This window comes from Cyprinus carpio, chromosome A7, assembly GCF_018340385.1.
Source record: "Cyprinus carpio isolate SPL01 chromosome A7, ASM1834038v1, whole genome shotgun sequence".
Taxonomy (NCBI): Eukaryota; Metazoa; Chordata; class Actinopteri; order Cypriniformes; family Cyprinidae; genus Cyprinus; species Cyprinus carpio.
Genome location: NC_056578.1, coordinates 42279253 through 42297185, shown reverse-complemented (window position 1 = coordinate 42297185; position 17933 = coordinate 42279253). Strand labels below are relative to the sequence as shown.

Here is a 17933-nt window from a genome sequence, read left to right as displayed (position 1 = left end):
GTAAGTGAGTAAACAAGATGAATTTTCACATCATTTAGAAAAAAAAAATTCTAGGCTACAAGCTCCTGTTCTCAAAAGTCCCGGGAACCAATTTTCTGTATGTGTTTTATTGCCTTATTCAAGTGATTTAAGTGACATTTTTAGTTTTTTCACTAACCACGCATAACATTTTTTTTTTCTCAAAAACACAATCATGTACATACATGCTGCTCACATATTATTATAGCCTAGTTTGTGCTGATTACAGTGAGATTAGACTTTAGCCATTTAGATATTGATATAAGAAAACTGAAAAAAGCACAAATGTCAGGGCATGACAAAACTTCTCCAGGCCCCAAAAATACCCTTAGACTCCAGAGGGTTAAAGGGCAGGACAGCGGTCCCACTGAAACTTTTTCAGAGACTCCTGGGACATATGGGAGCCACAGTGGCACTTACACCACTCGACCTGTTACATATGAGACCGCACCAGCACTGGGTTTATGGCCGAGTCCCGAGGTGGGTGTGGAAGTGCGGCACTGTACATTGGCCTGTCGCCAAACCCTCACCAACCGACAAGGTGCTCTGTGCTCCCGTCGCATGTCGCAACTCACCTGCCACCTCCTCCTTTGTAGTTGGAATGTTCTGAGGTCACTTTGTACTGTTCACATTCCGGGCCTGCAGCCGACGAGCTGTTTCAAGCAAATATGCATTTCCCCCGTGAGCCTTCACACACAGACACTGTGCAAAGTCCGGGAGGACGAGGAACACCATCACTTTGGCGAGAGCACTGTCTACGAGACACGCTTACGTATTGAAGTGGAACCTGTTCGTCGAGTGGTGTTCTTCTCGCAAAAAAAGACCCCTCAAGATGCCCGATTGTGGTCATGCTTGCCTTTCTGCAGCAAGGGCTGGAGCGAAGGCTGTCTCCCTCCACCCTCAAAGTCCAGGTTGCTGCTATTGCTGCGTACCATGACCCAGTGAATGGGAAATCTTGAGGTAAGCATGACCTCATCATCAGGTTCCTTAGAGGGGCCAGGAGGTTAAAAATCCTTCCCACCCTCCCTCTATACCCTCTTGGGACCTGACTCTAGTGCTAAAAGCACTATAGCAGGGTCCATTCGAGCCTTTGCATTCAGTTAAGCTAAAGTTTCTTTCATTGAAAACTCTGCTCCTGCTTGTACTGGCCTTCATCAAGAGGGTAGGGGACCTGCACACATTTTCGGTTGACGATTTGTGCCTAGAGTTTGGGCCGGCTGACTCCCAGGTAATCCTGAGGCCCCGGCCCGGCTACGTGCCCAAGGTTACCACTACACCCTTAAAGACCAAGTGGTGAACCTGCAAGCACTGCCCCTGGAGGAGGCAGATCCAGCCCTGGGTTTGCTCTGTCCTGTCCGAGCACTGAGATGCTATGTTGACCAGACACAAAGCTTCAGGACCTCAGACCAGCTCTTTGTCTGTTACGGAGGCTGGCAGAAGGGGAATGCCATCTCTAAGCAGAGGATGGCCCACTGGATTGTGGATGCCATAACCCTGGCTTATCAGGCACAGGGTGTGCCCTGCCCGTTCAGGTTGCGCGCTCACACATCAACTAGGAGTGTTGCATCTTCCTGGGCACTGGCTCGTGGCACCTCGCTGACAGATATTTGTAGAGCTGCGCGGGCTGGGCGACCCCTATCACGTTCGCTAGATTCTATTGCCTTCGTGTAGAGCCGGTATCCTCCTGTGTTCTCACTTCAAATGGGTAGTGGCACTGAGAGGCCCCAGTTAGTGTCGGCTTACTAAAACTGCTCCAGAGTGTCCGTACTGTAGACCCTGTTGAGATTCTCCATCACCCTCGCCAGCCAGATGCGTGGAACGTCCGGTGTTGGGCCTTCATAATGAATCCGTGAGAACTGTAGAAAACAGTGTAACACACTGATACCCAAATTGAGACATAAGCGGTACTCATATGTGTATAGTCCACGTTATAGCCTTAGAGCCTGTGTTTTCCCCGACAGACTTCTGCCTTCCCAAGAGGGTTTCAATCATCTCCAATTTCTCCATATACACCTAAAAGGAAGCTTTATGTGTATTTGCTTCTGAAAATTCCTTCGGGAAGGATGGGGCTTTCGCAACATCCCTGTTCCTAGTGGAATGGGTACGTTTTCCCAGTGTTATTCAATCTCACCCAGTGAGGTGGTGCTTTGACAATGGTGAGTGGAACTTCTTGTGCCGAGCCCCGGCCCTCACCGAATGGGGGCGCAGGCGGCTCGCACAGGGCACTGGAAGGGGCAGCACCCATGGCGCTTGGTAGGGATCCCAATTCGTCAGTCACCAACGTGGTGTCGAGAGTGACTGACTGAAAGGGAATTTCTCGGTTACATATGGTAACCCCTCATTCCCTGAAGGAGGGAACAGAGATGTCACGTCCCGTCACCATGGTTGCTTTACCACCGCTGTGCTGCTGGGTCACCAGCTCGGCTCTTCAGCGAAAACCTGGTATGCATTGCACCTTCTGCCTTATTATACTCACGCTGTTGCATCGAAGCGATATCCCAATTCATCGGTCACTGACGTGACGTCTCCGTTCCCTCCTTCATGGAACGAGGGTTACCATACGTAACCGAGATGTTCCCTCTTTATTACGTTATATCAACACCTCTAAGTAATTCTATATGTTATATATATATATTAGACTTTTTTTAAGAATGCAGTTAAATGTTTTTTTTTTTCTCAGAATGGACAACAGAAAAAACCTCCACCCTCATTTCTGTCATTGTCTCTCAAAGTTCAGCAGGTACATTAAAAATATTTTTAGGAAAAGGTGCCATTTGTAGGTGGATAAAAAAAAAATCTGAGGTTACTGTTGACCATTTAGGAACATTCACTGCATCTGAGAGTACTTGCGACTGTTAAAAAAGTACAGTATATTCTTTAATGGATGTGTGTAGTAAGATGTACATGTGTCATGTTAGCTTTGTCACATTATTTATTGCATCAGTTGCATTGATTTACTGCCATTCACTACTCCTCTCTCTCATGGCTTTATGGGTATTGATTTGAATCTGAAGTACAGTTGTGTAAACAGAGTTGAACTATTGAGCTCCACAAGGTCAGTATACTGTAAGTATATTTAAAATGAACCAAGTGGACCTGAAAAAAAAAAAAAAAGACACTACCTTAAATATGAGGTGTTATTTCGCATTAAAGGCTCAATTCACTTCACTTCATCATGCTGTCAGGTTCTTTGATAATTGCAACTAAACTTCAGAGTAATAAATGAGAGTGACTGGACCTGTTACCTAGGCCTGAGTCCTGAGTTATTTATTGGCCAATACTTTGCCTGAGGCACTCGGCAGGCCTGCTTTCTCATGGGTGAAATGTGTGATTCACATGGACCTGCACAGAGTCCACAAACAGATCTGAGAGGGTCAAAGGGTTCTCAGATGGAAGCCTGAGGTTTCAGACAACTCCCCATCATATGATTTATTAAGACTTTTAAGGGTAGACACTGCAGACAAAAACACATTTTCTCATGCACCTGTCAAGTTTGAGATTTCGGACTTTTTGGTTTTTCATAGTGTTTTTTTTTTTTTTTTTCGGACTAGTGGAAAGAAAACATCCAAAAGAAACTATTAAATGTTTCTTTTATAGCACTTTATCTATTTGTGTCAATAGATTTAATTAAAATTTAAACATTTAAATAAATAAATAAATTCTCCTACACTGAGCCGTAAATCTCCAGTCTTCCTCCTCTTCCTCCTCAGTAGCACTTACACACAGGGCCGCATTAACACTGGGCTTTACCTCTTGTGGGGCCCTTCATCCACCAGTATCAGCTACTGTAAGTACTTTATGTTATTAAAGAATTTGCTATTGACTGTTCAAATGCAGAGTTTTGCGCGTTGTGTGTGTGTGTGCAGTTGGCCAATCAGAGCAGACTGCGCTTGTCCGAAGGAGGGACTTTGCAGAAAACAACGTGTTTGAGAGAGGCGGGGCATAGAGGACCTACAATAATGTACAGTATATTGATTTTCTTACTGAATCATTCATTTAAATTGATTCGTTCGAATGGCTGATTCATTCAGGAACGAAGGGTGTGTCTGTTGCAAGTGACCGTCTTCGTGAAAGGGGGATTGAATCATTGACCAGGTCCGGTGCACTATTTTTAATGAGATTAGTCAAACTGCCAGCTGCAAATGTCTGCAGTCTTATCAATTTGTGGACCGACCCGTGACCCAAGTGGAAGCCCTGGTACCAAACTTCCACCTGTCAGGTTGTACACTTCCAGAGTCACAACCCCTGCATTGACTATACCAACAAGATAGGCAGTGGCAGTTTGTGGTTGGAGTATCCAGTCCAAAAGCTGCTAGAAAATATACAAAAGAAAGCATCACATATTGGTGTCAGTCTTAAGTAAAAGCTAGCTGCAGCCAAACAATCAAGCAAAACGTCATCCTAGGGGCATTGATAACACAAAGAATGTTGACACTACATTTGGTTTGTTTAAACACAGAACCGCAATGAGCCATCAGTTTTAGGCATCAAAACTATTGTATGTTGTATGTGGTTGGTGTGACTGGGAAAGGTAGACAACATCTCCGCAAACTCCTTTTGCAACCTTATCTGGGTTCTGGGATGGCGAGACAGAGGTAGCTGGGGATAGGGATCTTGAGCCTGGAGCAAATTCTCCTGTTTTATCTGCTTCAAAGTGTGGTTTTCCTTTCAGATCTAGGGCATATTAAATTTAATTCTTGCTGTTTTTATGGGGCAGTTCATTTCAGATTTTGTTGCTGATTTGAAAGATGTACCGTATTTTTCCGGACTATAAGTCGCACCTTTTCATAGTTTGGCTGGTCCTGCGACTTATAGTCAGGTGTGACTTATTTATCAAAATTAATTTGACATGAACCGAGAGAAATGAACCAAGAGAAAACATTACTGTCTACAGCTGCGAGAGGGGTGCTCTATGCTGCTCAGTTGCTCCTGTAGCCTACCCCTGAAAACATTAACTGAAAACAACTGAAAACTGTTAACTTAATATTAACTTAAAGACAACTGAGAAAAGACTGAATGCAAACAAAATGCCCCCCAAAAGAAAATCCTATTCTGCAGATTACAAACTGCAGGTAGTAAAATATGCAGCCAAAAACGGTAATCGAGCAGCAGAAAGAAAGTTTGGAGTGAGTGAGAAACTTGTGAGGGACTGGCGTAAAACAGAGGTTACTCTAACTCTAATGAAGAAAACAAAAAAAGCTAATCGTGGGCTGAAAGCAAGATGGCCAGAGCTGGAGGAACGAGTCCACAGATGGGTGCTTGAACACGCTGCCGGGAGAGGCTTGTCAACGGTGCATTTATGTCTCCACGCCCTGGTAGTTGCCAAGGAGATGAATATAAATGATTTTGCTGGGGGCTTCATGAGCATGGACAACGTTGTGTCAGAATCTGCCAGTAGACTTCCAAGCTAAGGTCGACAGTTTCCGTGAGTTCGTTGAAAAGCAGGTTACTGAATACAGCGTGTCATTTTTTGCGTAGGGGTCATTCCCATCGCCCCATGGGCCGAAGTGTTGCAGAGAAAGGGCAGAAAAGTGTGAATATAGTGACAACTGTTCATGAGAAATCACACCTTAACAGTGGTGTCTGGCATGTTGTGGAGATGGATTGAAATTGCCACCGATGGTCATTTTCAACGGAAAACCATGCCCAAAGACGAATCCCCCCCACCGTTGGTCGTGGCCGTGAATGAGAAGGGTGGCTGAATCAGACAATTATTTAACATTGGCGCTTACAAAGTGCTACACTAAGCGTCCTGATGGCTCGTTAAAACACGCAAAGCCCTGCTTGTGATGGACAGTATGTGAGCGCACATACACACACAATTCAAAGATAAAAATAAAAGCTTGCAACTCCATACCTGTCCATCATGCCTGGAGGCTTAACCAAAGTACTCCAGCCACTCGACATCTCAGTGAACCAGAGCTTTAAGGCAGTCTTGCATCGCCTGTAGTAGGAGGTGGATGGTGGATGGAGAGCACAGCTCCACGGCAACTGGGAGAATGCGCCATGCAACTTTCCAGCAAGTCCTTGGATGGATTGACACAGCATGGACTTCAGATTGACACAGCACAGACTGACAACCAAAACCATCCTGTCGGAATTCAGAAGGCCAGAATAACTCGAACTGATGCGGAGTCTGACGACAGCCCCGCAGAAGAGGAGACAGCTCTTCATCTTCCTCCGGAGTTGGCAGAGTAGTTCAGAAGCGACACAGAGGATGAAGAATTTCAACGGATTCAGTGAAGTGGAATAAGATCGCGGGAGCTTGGTGAACTTGCTTAACGTTACTAGAAACTGTTGGTCTTGCTGGCTTGTTATGTTAAGTTTAGCCTATTCAGCCTCCCGGTATGTTCTTTATGCTATTTGTGTAGTTAACTGTTAATGTGTTTATGTTAACATACCGGGCATCTATTCAGCCTGTTGTTCTGTGTATGCCCCAATCGAAAGCATATTTACATATTAAGTTAATATTTCAGTTAACAGTTTTCAGTTGTTTTCAGTTAATTAAATAAATTAAGTTAATATTTCAGTTAACAGTTTTCAGTTGTTTTCAGTTAATGTTTTCAGGGGTAGGCTACAGGAGCACTGAGCAGCATAGATCGCCCTCTCGCAGCTGTAGACGGTAATGTTTTCTCTTGGGTTCTTGGTTCTAAATAAAATGCGACTTATAGTCCAGTGGCAACTTATAAATGTTGTTTTCCTCGTCATGACATATTTTTGGACTGATGCGACTTATACTTAGAAGCGACTTATAGTCCGAAAAATACGGTGAATTAATTGTGTTCATCAAGCAATTTTTTAGATTTCAGGAGTCCTCCATTCATTTACATAGAACTTATTTTTTTGGATGCACGAAATAGCTGCCCAGAGACCGTTGCAAATATGACCAGAGACTGACCAGAAGAGAAGAAATTGTTTAATAACGTCGTTATTTTTGTTTTCTTTACACACAAAAAGTATTCTTGTAGCTTTTTAAAAATTCAGTCTTCAGACCAGTTCAGTCTTTCTCTGCTACACCAGGGTGGAATTATTTAGCAAGGAAACTGGAAGGAAGGGAGGGGAAGGAGAAACACCCAATTCTCCTCTGACCATTTTTTACATCATTTGCACGCTATCTACAAGCTCAATTAGGAGTGTCAATGGTCCATTTGAGAGATAGGTGCTGGTAATGCACTTATAAGTCGGTGATCCTCCCGTAAAGCAGGAAGAAGACGCAAATGTGCTCAGGACTAGTTCAAGCATTGCGGTGAAAACCAGAGGTAAATAAATTACTGTTCAGTTTCTTGCACAGACCCACCCGAAGTCTCATTTTGTGTCCTTACACATCAATGTATCATCACGAGCCGCAGTGTTTAATTTGGTTTTGTTTGTGTATGTTTTTTTTTTTTTACTCTCAAAGCTGTGATTCCCATCCACTTACATTATATGATTGACAGACTGCAACGGTTTGAGTTAAAAATCTCTGTTTGTGTTCTACTGAAGAAACAAAGTCACCTACATTTTGGAGGCCCTGGGAGTAAGCAGATAAACATCAAATTTTCATTTTTGGGTGAACTACCCCTTTAAGGATACAAAGAGGGTCAAGTCTGTGTTTAGATTGACTTCAGTTTCAATCATAATAAAACAGACTTTAAGAAGCTAATCAAGATCTAATAGCAGTTATATTTTATAGTGAAACTAATCCCAGTACTTTTTTGTAAGGTGTAGCGTATCAGGCCTGAACCAGACAAATTAAAGATTCGATCGTGAGCATGGTTGAAACAAGAGAAGCCAAATTCCTCGGAAAGGCAACAGGATGGTGTAAATCAACTCCTAGCACCACAGTCTGAAGCAAGATAACCAAACCAGCTCTTTCACAGAACAGCTTTCAACATTAACACCATTAGAACAATTATTGACAATTTCAATTCGAAGAAGAGATTGTCAAATTTGGGGCAAGTAATCAAAGAGATGCACAGCGATACCATCACATGTAAACCCATGATAGTAATCATGATCACAAGCTCTTTGGATTGACTTCCCCCACCTCGAAGGAAACCCAGACTGAAATTCCTAAGGAGACCTGTTAACCTCTCTGGTCTTCACAGGACATATCCTTACACCACAGAATGGCACAGATAATGCCCTCCAATGCATATATGCACCAAAATGAACTCAAAAAAGACTTCAAAATGGATATCAGTCCATTGCTTAACTCCATATCATACATGTAACCCACACATTGAATTATAATGTTTCTAATCACTTATTGTGTATGTCTTTTTAAATAACTCTTGAATAGCTTAAGGGATCATATTCATGTTTAGTATGTGTGTGTTCCGAATCTTCTTGCTTGAAACGTTTCTGACCATCAGTTATTTGTCATCATATATGTATCATATTCTTGTTATAGGAAATCATGTCCAAATTATACCCTGCAAAGAGCGGGAAAAAATATGCGGACAACATGCTTGATAAGATCCACATATGATTTATGAATGGGTGGGTCAAATATCGCAACACCCCGAGAAAAGACAATATCTAATTGGTCAGGACAACATTTGAGGTGTGGCCAAAATGCCAGTTTAAATACTCAGGACACCATCAAATTTTGCTTTTAGCTTTTAGCTTTTAGCCTTTGCATTTTAGCTTTTAGCTTTTTAGCTTGCGTTTAGCTTTGCGCTATCATACATGCCGGCTTTTTAGCCGCTTTTTTAGCTTTTGCTTTTAGTCATGCGTTGTCATCACTTTTAGCGTTCTTCGAGCGCCGTTCCTGCGTGCTTCGGCCTGCACGCCTGCTGCTCGCTACTAGTCCCCGATGCGAAGAAACACCACCTAGTCTCGTCAAACTTTAATACTTCTGTTCTTTTATTTTAGTTTCTTTTCTCTGTGCCGTTTGGAGAGTTTCATGTTCTGAGTTAAGTTTTGTAACGCCGTGTCTCCGAGTCTGACCTCGAGTGCCCGTTCAACTTCAACCAGCCCACACCTCCGCATCGTCAGCCTACAACCCAACCACGGGCTTCCCAAGACTTCCATCCAATCAGCAACCTCGGAAAACCCCTTTTCAGCGACAACTAAGGGAACCCCGTTAACACAGGCATCACAAGTACATACCTCCAGACTCTGATCTGTACTGGTGAATCTAAAAATAATTTTAAACCGTCATTGAGGAACTCAATGCGAGGGTTAATTAAGTGATTAATGGGTTGTTCATGCCTATGCAATTTCACATATTGCTGTAAACTTGGGGAATGGATGATAGACTGCGTCACAAGTCTGACGTGACAACGCCTAGATTGCAAGCGCACTCTCTCTTACGGTAGAAGTTGACATCATGAGATTTACAGTCATTCGGGTTGAACAAACAATGGCAGAGCAGCAACAGGAAGGTGCAGAAGTATGTTCGTTAGTTCCCAAAAAAGGGTCATACTCCATTGTTTGGAACTATTTCGGTTTCGATGAATGTGATGTTGATCAAGTACGAGTCTTGAGCAAACTGTGCTCCTGTTCCGTCCAAACATCCCATGGTAATACAACAAAAACCTCATTAACCACCTTAAAAGCCACCACAAAGTACAATATCAGGAATTTCAAAGGCTGAAGACACAAGCCGCAACCACAAAAAATCCCCAGCCATCCACGACACAGACAACAATATTGGGGACATTGTTCAGTGCAATACCATATTTGCCTTGCTCGCAAAGGCACAAGGAAATAACAGAGGTGATTGCGTATCATTTAGCCAAGGATATGTGTCCAATAAGCACCGTGAGCAGTGAGGGTTTTAAAAAAAATGATTGCCACACTTGACAAAAGATACAACATCCCCTCACGCAACCATATTTCTAAAGTTGCGCTGCCCTCACTGTATGCGAAATGCCAATTGGAAATAGAAAGAGAAATTTGTAGCATTGAATATTTTGCTGCCACAACCGACTTATGGTCAAGTACATCTGTGGAACCGTATTTGAGCTTGACCGTTCATTTCATTGACAGCGAGTTTGAGATGAGAAGCAAGCTTTTGCAATCTTTGTTTTTTCCCACAAGACCATACGGCAGAGTGTATTGCAGCGGGCCTCAAAGAAGCGATCTCTGCATGGAGTTTGCAGGAGGAACGACTCGTATTGTATGCATTACAATGGACAATACAGCTAATATGATTAGGGCAGCATCTGTAAATAACTGGACGAGACTACACTGCTTTGGTCATAGACTGCATTTATCCATCTGTAAGTTGTGTTAACATTTTTTTTTTTCCCTGATATAGTGAAACTATTTGACAATTTTAAAAATGCCTTTATTAATTTTTCTGATATTACAGTGACACCTAGAGTCATAAAGTATAACCATCTTATTTATTTTGACAAATAATCAAATTACAGAGATTTAGAAAAGCTAAAGAAAAACAAGCTATATTTGACTGGTCAAATACCATTAAATGTGAATGTATGTGCATGCATGTGTGTGTGTGAGCAATTTAGAATAAGTCAGTGTTTACTAATAAATAGCTAATAATAGTCTTATGTATGTGTACTACATAATATGAAAAAAAAAAAAAGATTTATTTCTGATTAAAAGTTTCACAATAAACAAAAAGTCTTCTTATGCCATGGCTTGATAATTTTATTCTGATAATGTTTTTTTTCTGTAGAGAATGCCATGAAGGATCCAAGACTTGACCGGGCTGTGGGCCTCTGCAAGAGGTTGGTGAGCACCTTCTCCTACAGCTGGAAGCGTAAGAGGGAGTTTTTAGCAGCACAAAAAAATATGCTGAAGCTTCCCGAGCACTCACTGAAAACAGAGTGTCAAACGAGGTGGAGATCACGTCAGGCCATGATAGAGAGAGTCATCGAACAGCAAAAGGCCATTGCACATGACATGGATGTGCTAGAGGCGAGGCGATCAACAAATCCCTGCACCCTCTAGTTAAGTTTACAGATGCACTGTTGGCCAAAAGTACGTCAGTGTGTCATTTGTAAAGCCAGTTCTTCATCTTTTCAACTCGTCAATCTTGAAAGTTAAGGATGATGATACTGACCTGTCAAGAGCAATAAAGTGTAAAATCCTGGAGTACCTAAATTAAAAATACAGCGACCCACATATCCAGGCTCTTTTGGACATGGCATCTACTGTGGATCCATGTTTTAAGATGAGATACTACGCTGAAGACAACAAAACATCAATACAAGCTAGACTGAAAGTTGAGATGCAGACTGTGGCAATGATGGTAATTAAAAAAGAGGTGCACTGAGATTTCTATAGTGATTTGTGACTCCTTAAAATTAGTTCTAAATGTCTTTTTTTCGTGTTTAGGTGACGCCCCCAGAACCAGCACAAGAAAACACTGAGAATGCTGAAGCTGGATGCGCTCCAAAGAAAAAGATGAGTTTAGGAAGCTAATTTAAAACTGCTGAACAAGCCTTGCCAACTAACAACCAGGAGCCCAGTGTAGCCTGTGAGCTGCAGTCTTACTTACAGTCATGCAACCTGGATAGTGAGGGGGACCCACTAAAATGGTGGAAGGAAAATGAAAAGGTCTATCCAAGGCTTTCAAAAAAAGTGGCAAAGAAATACTTGTGCATACCAGCCACAAGCTCTCCTTCAGAGAGGGCTTTTAGTACTGCTGGAAATGTAGTTACTTGCTTGCGATCTTCCCTAAAGCCAGATCAAGTTGACAGGCTTGTGTTTTTAGCCAAAAATCTGTAAGATGTATGCATAAATATGTACTTGTTGGCATATCATAGGGCAGTAAAAAAAATTAACAGTTTCCGTTTTTCACATTGGCAGTTTTATTATAATTTGATTTTGTTAGTACCATTTGAAATGTGTTATTACCATTTCTAATTTGATTTTGTTATTACCATTTAAAAAGAGGCCGTTTTATTTTTACAGAGTAAAAAAAAAAAAAAAAAAACATTGTCAGAAGCATCAATACAGTACCTTATAGTATTTATCTTCTGTTTATGTTTTCATATATATATATATGGCTGTAAATTGCAAAAAAAAACACTGAAGTGAATAAATGTTCTGAACTAAAAGAATAATTGTGATTAAAACTTTGAGCAAAATAATCGTGATTATCACTTTTTCTGTTATCGTGCAGCCCTACTGCAGTACACTACAAAGTGTTCAACACCTGTTATAGATGATGTGTAAACGCATGCATAAATCATTTACAAAGCTTTCTGCATCCCCTAATCTAGTGAAAACTATTCATCATTTGTAAATGTGTTACATATCATTTGTAGACTTTTCTTACCTGTTACAAATTATTTGTATATATGTACAAGTCATTTATAACACTTTCTGCATCCCCTAATCTGAAGTCTAATGTTTATTGAGTAACTATACAAAACAGTTTTGACATAAATACTTCAGTGATTCATAAGTGATAAATAATGCATCAACTAATAACTTATAAACCATCTACTAATGATCTGTTTGATTTTTTTAAGATAACTTACAACACATTTGTAAATCGATGAATGTATAGACATGTTTTGTAAATGATTCATTCATTAACTAATAACTTATAAGTAACTTATAACTGAATGTTATTATAAAGTGTTACCAATGCCAGTGTTTCCAGTCATAGCTATGCAAAGATTCGATTTCAAAAAAACAGTATCATAGCTATAAACTATATCTTATGAATTTAAATCTGTATTTAAGATCAAAAAGATTTCAAAGTAAAAATAGGTGCTAAAGTCTGATGGTGGCTGTGCTTTACAATTAAATTATTATCATTTTAATTCAAGTGCTTTTATTTCAATTAGTCAAAATGTAATTACACCTGTTATTAATTTAAATAGTTACTTCTACATTTACAATTTTGACTCTATTACCTTAACGCTTAAACCTTAATCATCGAAACTGTGATTAACTGTAACAGTATTCTGCCTCAGCAGCAACAAACGTTTTGCAATTCAACACGAACATGAACATCATCAGGAGACTGTAGGCTACCTAACAATTACATTTTTTTTTTTTTAAAAAGACACCTTATATAAAGTGGGACCAAAATGGGTTTAATTTTCTATAAGCAAATTAGTTTTACCTATAAATAAATAGTTTTATTTATTTCTACTCATTTTGAAATTCATCTCACCATTCAAAAGAAGCAGTTCTCGTTGTTGTGAGATGGAAATAAATCCTTGTGTGTTTATAGACTGATTGTGTTATTAAAAACAGTTGTATTGATGTCGAAACAAAACAAATGTGACAAACACAAACCTCTTGGTTTTGTATAACATATTTCAGTTGAAGTCACTTAAGTCAATAAAATCTTAAAACTCAATTTTATTAGAAAAAAAAAAAAGCGTAAATATTTTTCAGTGTAAAACATTTGTGAAGTGAGTTTGATATTGTTCAGTAAACACACTGACACTGGAGGACTTGAATACAGTTTAATATTGAGGATTGAAACTATTTCACTAGTTCCTCTCATTACATGTGTCTGTTATTAAATAAAGACAGACTATTTCTGTAAGTTTTCAGAAGTGGATCAGTGGGTCATCAAAGGTTTTATGGAACTTGATTCCAGTCACACTTGGTTTCCCTCCATTACAGGAAAGTTTTATCATTGCATGAACACACACTCCCATCCCCATGTTCATCAACCAACACCTGATAGAGAAAGAAATCAATTTTAATATAGACAAACACTATACAAGTTTGACAGTGACATCTGTCGACTACATTTAGGCATGTCCAGCAGTGCTACAAAGTTGAGAAAAAAGTTCTCAAAGTTAAGAAAATTATGTGCAAATGCAAGAAGCGTGACTTGATTAGGACTAACTTTCAGTGAGGATGGACGAATTACTTGACACATCACACCTGGTTAGGACACTGTGCCACAGTTGACTAGTTGATACTGGTAGTGTGCAAGTTGTGCCTCGACTTTCAGTGATGAATTCACAAGCAAGCTCACAATGCATAAAAATGCAAACAAACAAAAAAAAGTGCAAAATCAAACAAAAACACTCACTTACCTTGACCACATAGTTCATTCCATTCACACATCTGAGAGTCGACCACAGGAATGAAAATCTTCCCATTATCAGTATCTTTATTTACATCTTCTCTATCTGTGGCCTCACCTGAAATAAACAGATAAAATCACTCTTATTAATATGGTGAGACAGTACAAGAAGATACATTTATTAACAGTTAATGCAGTTAACTACAATACTAAACTAGTTATATTTTAATCATAAAAAATACATTTTAGACATGTTTTGAAATATTGTACATAACTTTGTAGGGTTTTAATCCAGAGCGATTATTCATTACCATGTTTTGTATTTTTAAAAATGCTGAATTTATTATTTTATAAAAATAGGCAGTTATCATTTGTATGTAGCGTTAACATGCGCATCCATAAAAAATTGTGAATTTACGTACAAAAAATTGTGAATAAATAAATAAATAAAAATATTACAGCACCAAACCAATCCCATAACAAACAGTGTGTATACTATAGTAGTGATTTTCTGTTTCATACCTCAATGCAAATCTTTATCACTTCTAGAGTGACCGGCTTCACTTTGGTCCAGGTTACAACTCCACATACACCTGCAACTTCTGTCATGACTGCAGTGTGCTGATGATCAGTGTAGAAAAATCTGAAGTGTTTTCAATCAGTCTGACTCCCAGAATGGTTAAGATCACATGACCTGAAGAATTGTGGGAGGTAATGTCACAAATAACTAAGTTAACAATTTTTATAAAATCACTTAACCAAAATAACAACAAAAATAAACACTAATGTTAAACAATAGTAATAATGTCACGTCAAGTAAGGACAGTCTATAATGCATTAATGCTTTACCTTACACCAAATAGGAGATTTAAATATTGGCCAATATTGTGCTATTAAGATACTGTTGGTCGGTTTTGTTCTTATAGTGAGATTACGTGATTTTCAAAATGTATTAATGAAAATATGATCGAATGTCACAGGTAAAAAGTTCTGTACTTTAAGAAAAGTCTGATGCTTGAACACACTTTTGTTCTGCTCTAAGCGAGAGTCACACTAATGATACTTGACTAATCTGAGTGAATTTAATTGAGCGCTATCAGTGTTGCGGGTGTTCAGATATTTTGTGCATTCAGAGCTTAACAGTAACAACCATAATGCAGTATTGCATTTGGATTAGTCCTGTCTAATCGACTGATATCCGATCCGACAAAAAAGCATCCATGATAGAGACAGACCAACAGCAAAACAGAGTATCAGATTTCATTCTCTAAATGCAATGTTCACATCAATAATTCCCTTTGAGTGGTCCCTTAAAGCATCTACCAGTGGAAGCCCGTTTCTGCCACTGAATTAAAAGTAAAAAAGGTAGTTGTGACTTTTTATCTCACAATTCTGTCTTTTTTCTCAGAATTCTGTGATGCAATCTCAAAATTGCCAGCAAGGGGTCATAGTTTTGGTATGAACAATGGGGAGGTTGAAGTGTGAATCATTTTGGCGCAGTCCCAGGGCATGATCCCTCGTAAGTTTTTTTTTTTTATTGCTTGTGTTTATTTTTGTAAAATTGTCTTTTGTGGTATTATCCACACATCCAAAGTTGGCTGATAAAATAGCTGTAATGTATTCCTAGTTAACAATTACTTGTTTACATAGGATATATAATGTATTTAATACTTTAGCACATGGAAACTATTTTGACAGAATGTTTTAATTTAAAATGCCACGGGCAGTCAACCTAACTTAACAAGTTGTTATATTAAGGCTAGCCTTTAATTACAGGTAAATATAACCAGGCCAATATTGACTTATAGCTACAACATGCCACAGTTGTAATAATAGTCTATACATCTATGTGAGAAAAAAAAACATCTATTCTCTTTTTAGATTATCTATTGTAAATTTTACGTTAGTCAAAATTGACCACAATAAGCCTATACAATAAAACGCAAAAAAAAAGTCTAGTAATGGTGGTCATGACATGAGTAGTTTAAAAAGCTTTATACTATATGTAAGAGCTGGTGTAAGATGATTTTCTCCTCTTTTCGGCAGTCTTTTTATAGTTTATGTTTTAGTTTCTCATAGCATTTTAAAGTGTCAAATTCTCAATAGAATACGAAAAGCATCGTAGGCATAAGTAGATCGTAATAACGATTGTACGACTGATCTTAGTATAACAGTCTGTTTCCCCAAAAGCATCATAACTTAAGTAGCACTTGAAAATCATTGCAGATCTAAGAGTGCTCTGGAGTAATCGTAAAGTCCAAAGTACATCGTAAGAAGACTGAGTTATGAGGTCACCTGAATGACAACCAGCAGATTGCACCTTTAACTCTATTCAAGTGCATATAAGGTTTTGATTGTACTTCTCTTTATTACTTTTTTTGTTTAAATGAATTAAAAATGAAATAATTAGAAAGAAAAGGAAAGAAAAAAATATATATTTTTTAATTATTCATAATTATGTAGAACAGTGCTGATAAAACATGTCTGCAATAAACTTTTTTTTTGTCTGTACCTGTAGAAATGTATTGGCTAGATGAAGTACAAATATTTGTACTATCACCCTTATTATATACACTTTATATATTAATAATATCTAAACTTACAAGTTTATGTTTGAAAATAACCATCAACCATTAGTCATTCACTTCAGAAACACTTGGAAGAACTCATAATAATTCTTATAGTATTTCAAAGGTTTTAGGTCTTGGGTGGTTCAACAAAGACATGGCCATCAAAAACACTTAATCAACATGGTTTTATTGATTTGATTCATTGAGCTGCTGTTGAAAATTGTTGTTCCTCTTATTGGCCTCTTTAAGACAGTCTAATGCAGGGGTATCAAACTCAGTTCCTAGAGGGCCGCAAACCTGCAGAGTTTAGCTTCAACCCTAATTAAATGCTGGTTCAGGTTTACCTAATTAATGCACCCTAAAAATCCTTTAATGGATTTGGATATTAGAAGCGTATTAGTGTGTAATGTGTAAGCCAGGTTAAAGAGATGGGTTTTTAATCTAGATTTAAACTGCAAGAGTGTGTCTGCCTCCTGAACAATGTTAGGTAGGTTATTCCAGAGTTTGGGCGTTAAATAGGAAAAGGATCTGCCACCCGCAGTTGATTTTGATATTCTAGGTATTATCAAATTTCCAGAGTTTTGAGAATGCAGAGGACGTGAACGACTATAATGTAACAAGAGCTCGTTCAAATACTGAGGTGCTAAACCTTTCAGGGCTTTAAGAGTAATAAGCAAGATTTTAAAATCTATACGATGTTTGATAGGGAGCCAGTGCAGTGTTGACAGAGCCGGTCTTGTTTATTAATCTTTGTGGCATTTATTTCATTAGATAAGAAAGTAGATTAGAGTATTTAGAGTAAATTTTTTGGTGCGTGCAGAACAACCACCCAATAAAGCATTACAATAATCTAACCTTGAGGTCAAAAGTGCATGGATTAACTTTTCTGCATTTGACATTGAGAGCATAGGTCGTAATTTAGATATATTTTTGAGATGAAAAAAAAAAAAAAAAAAAAAAGATGGAAAATGCAGTTTTACAAATGCTAGAAACGTGGCTTTGAAAAGAAAAGGTTGTTATCAAATAGCACACCTAGGTTCCTAACTGATGACGAAGAATTGACAGAGCAGCCATCAAGTCTTAGACAGCGTTCTAGGTTATTACATGCAGAGTTTTTAGGTCCTATAATTAACACCTCTGTTTTCAGAATTTAACAATAAGAAATTACTCGTCATCCAGTTTTTTTTTTTATATCGACTATGCATTCCCCTAGTTTTTCAAATTGGTATGTTTCACTGGGCCATGAAGAAATATAGAGCAGAGTATCATCAGCATAACAGTGACCATGTTTCCTAACACAGCTAACACCATGTTTCCTGATGATATCTCCTAAGAGTAACATGTAAAGCGTGAAGAGTAACGGCCCCTAGTACTGAGCCTTGAGG

General features: G+C 38.9%; 1 long non-coding RNA gene across 1 annotated transcript; it reads right to left on the bottom strand.

The window, feature by feature from the left end:
- Positions 1-13389: 13389 nt before the first annotated feature.
- Positions 13390-14051, bottom strand: LOC122145486. Its single transcript, XR_006160368.1, has 2 exons — positions 13989-14051; positions 13390-13623 (listed from the first exon to the last, which is right to left on the bottom strand). It is a non-coding gene; the product is annotated as an uncharacterized LOC122145486 (long non-coding RNA).
- Positions 14052-17933: the final 3882 nt, after the last annotated feature.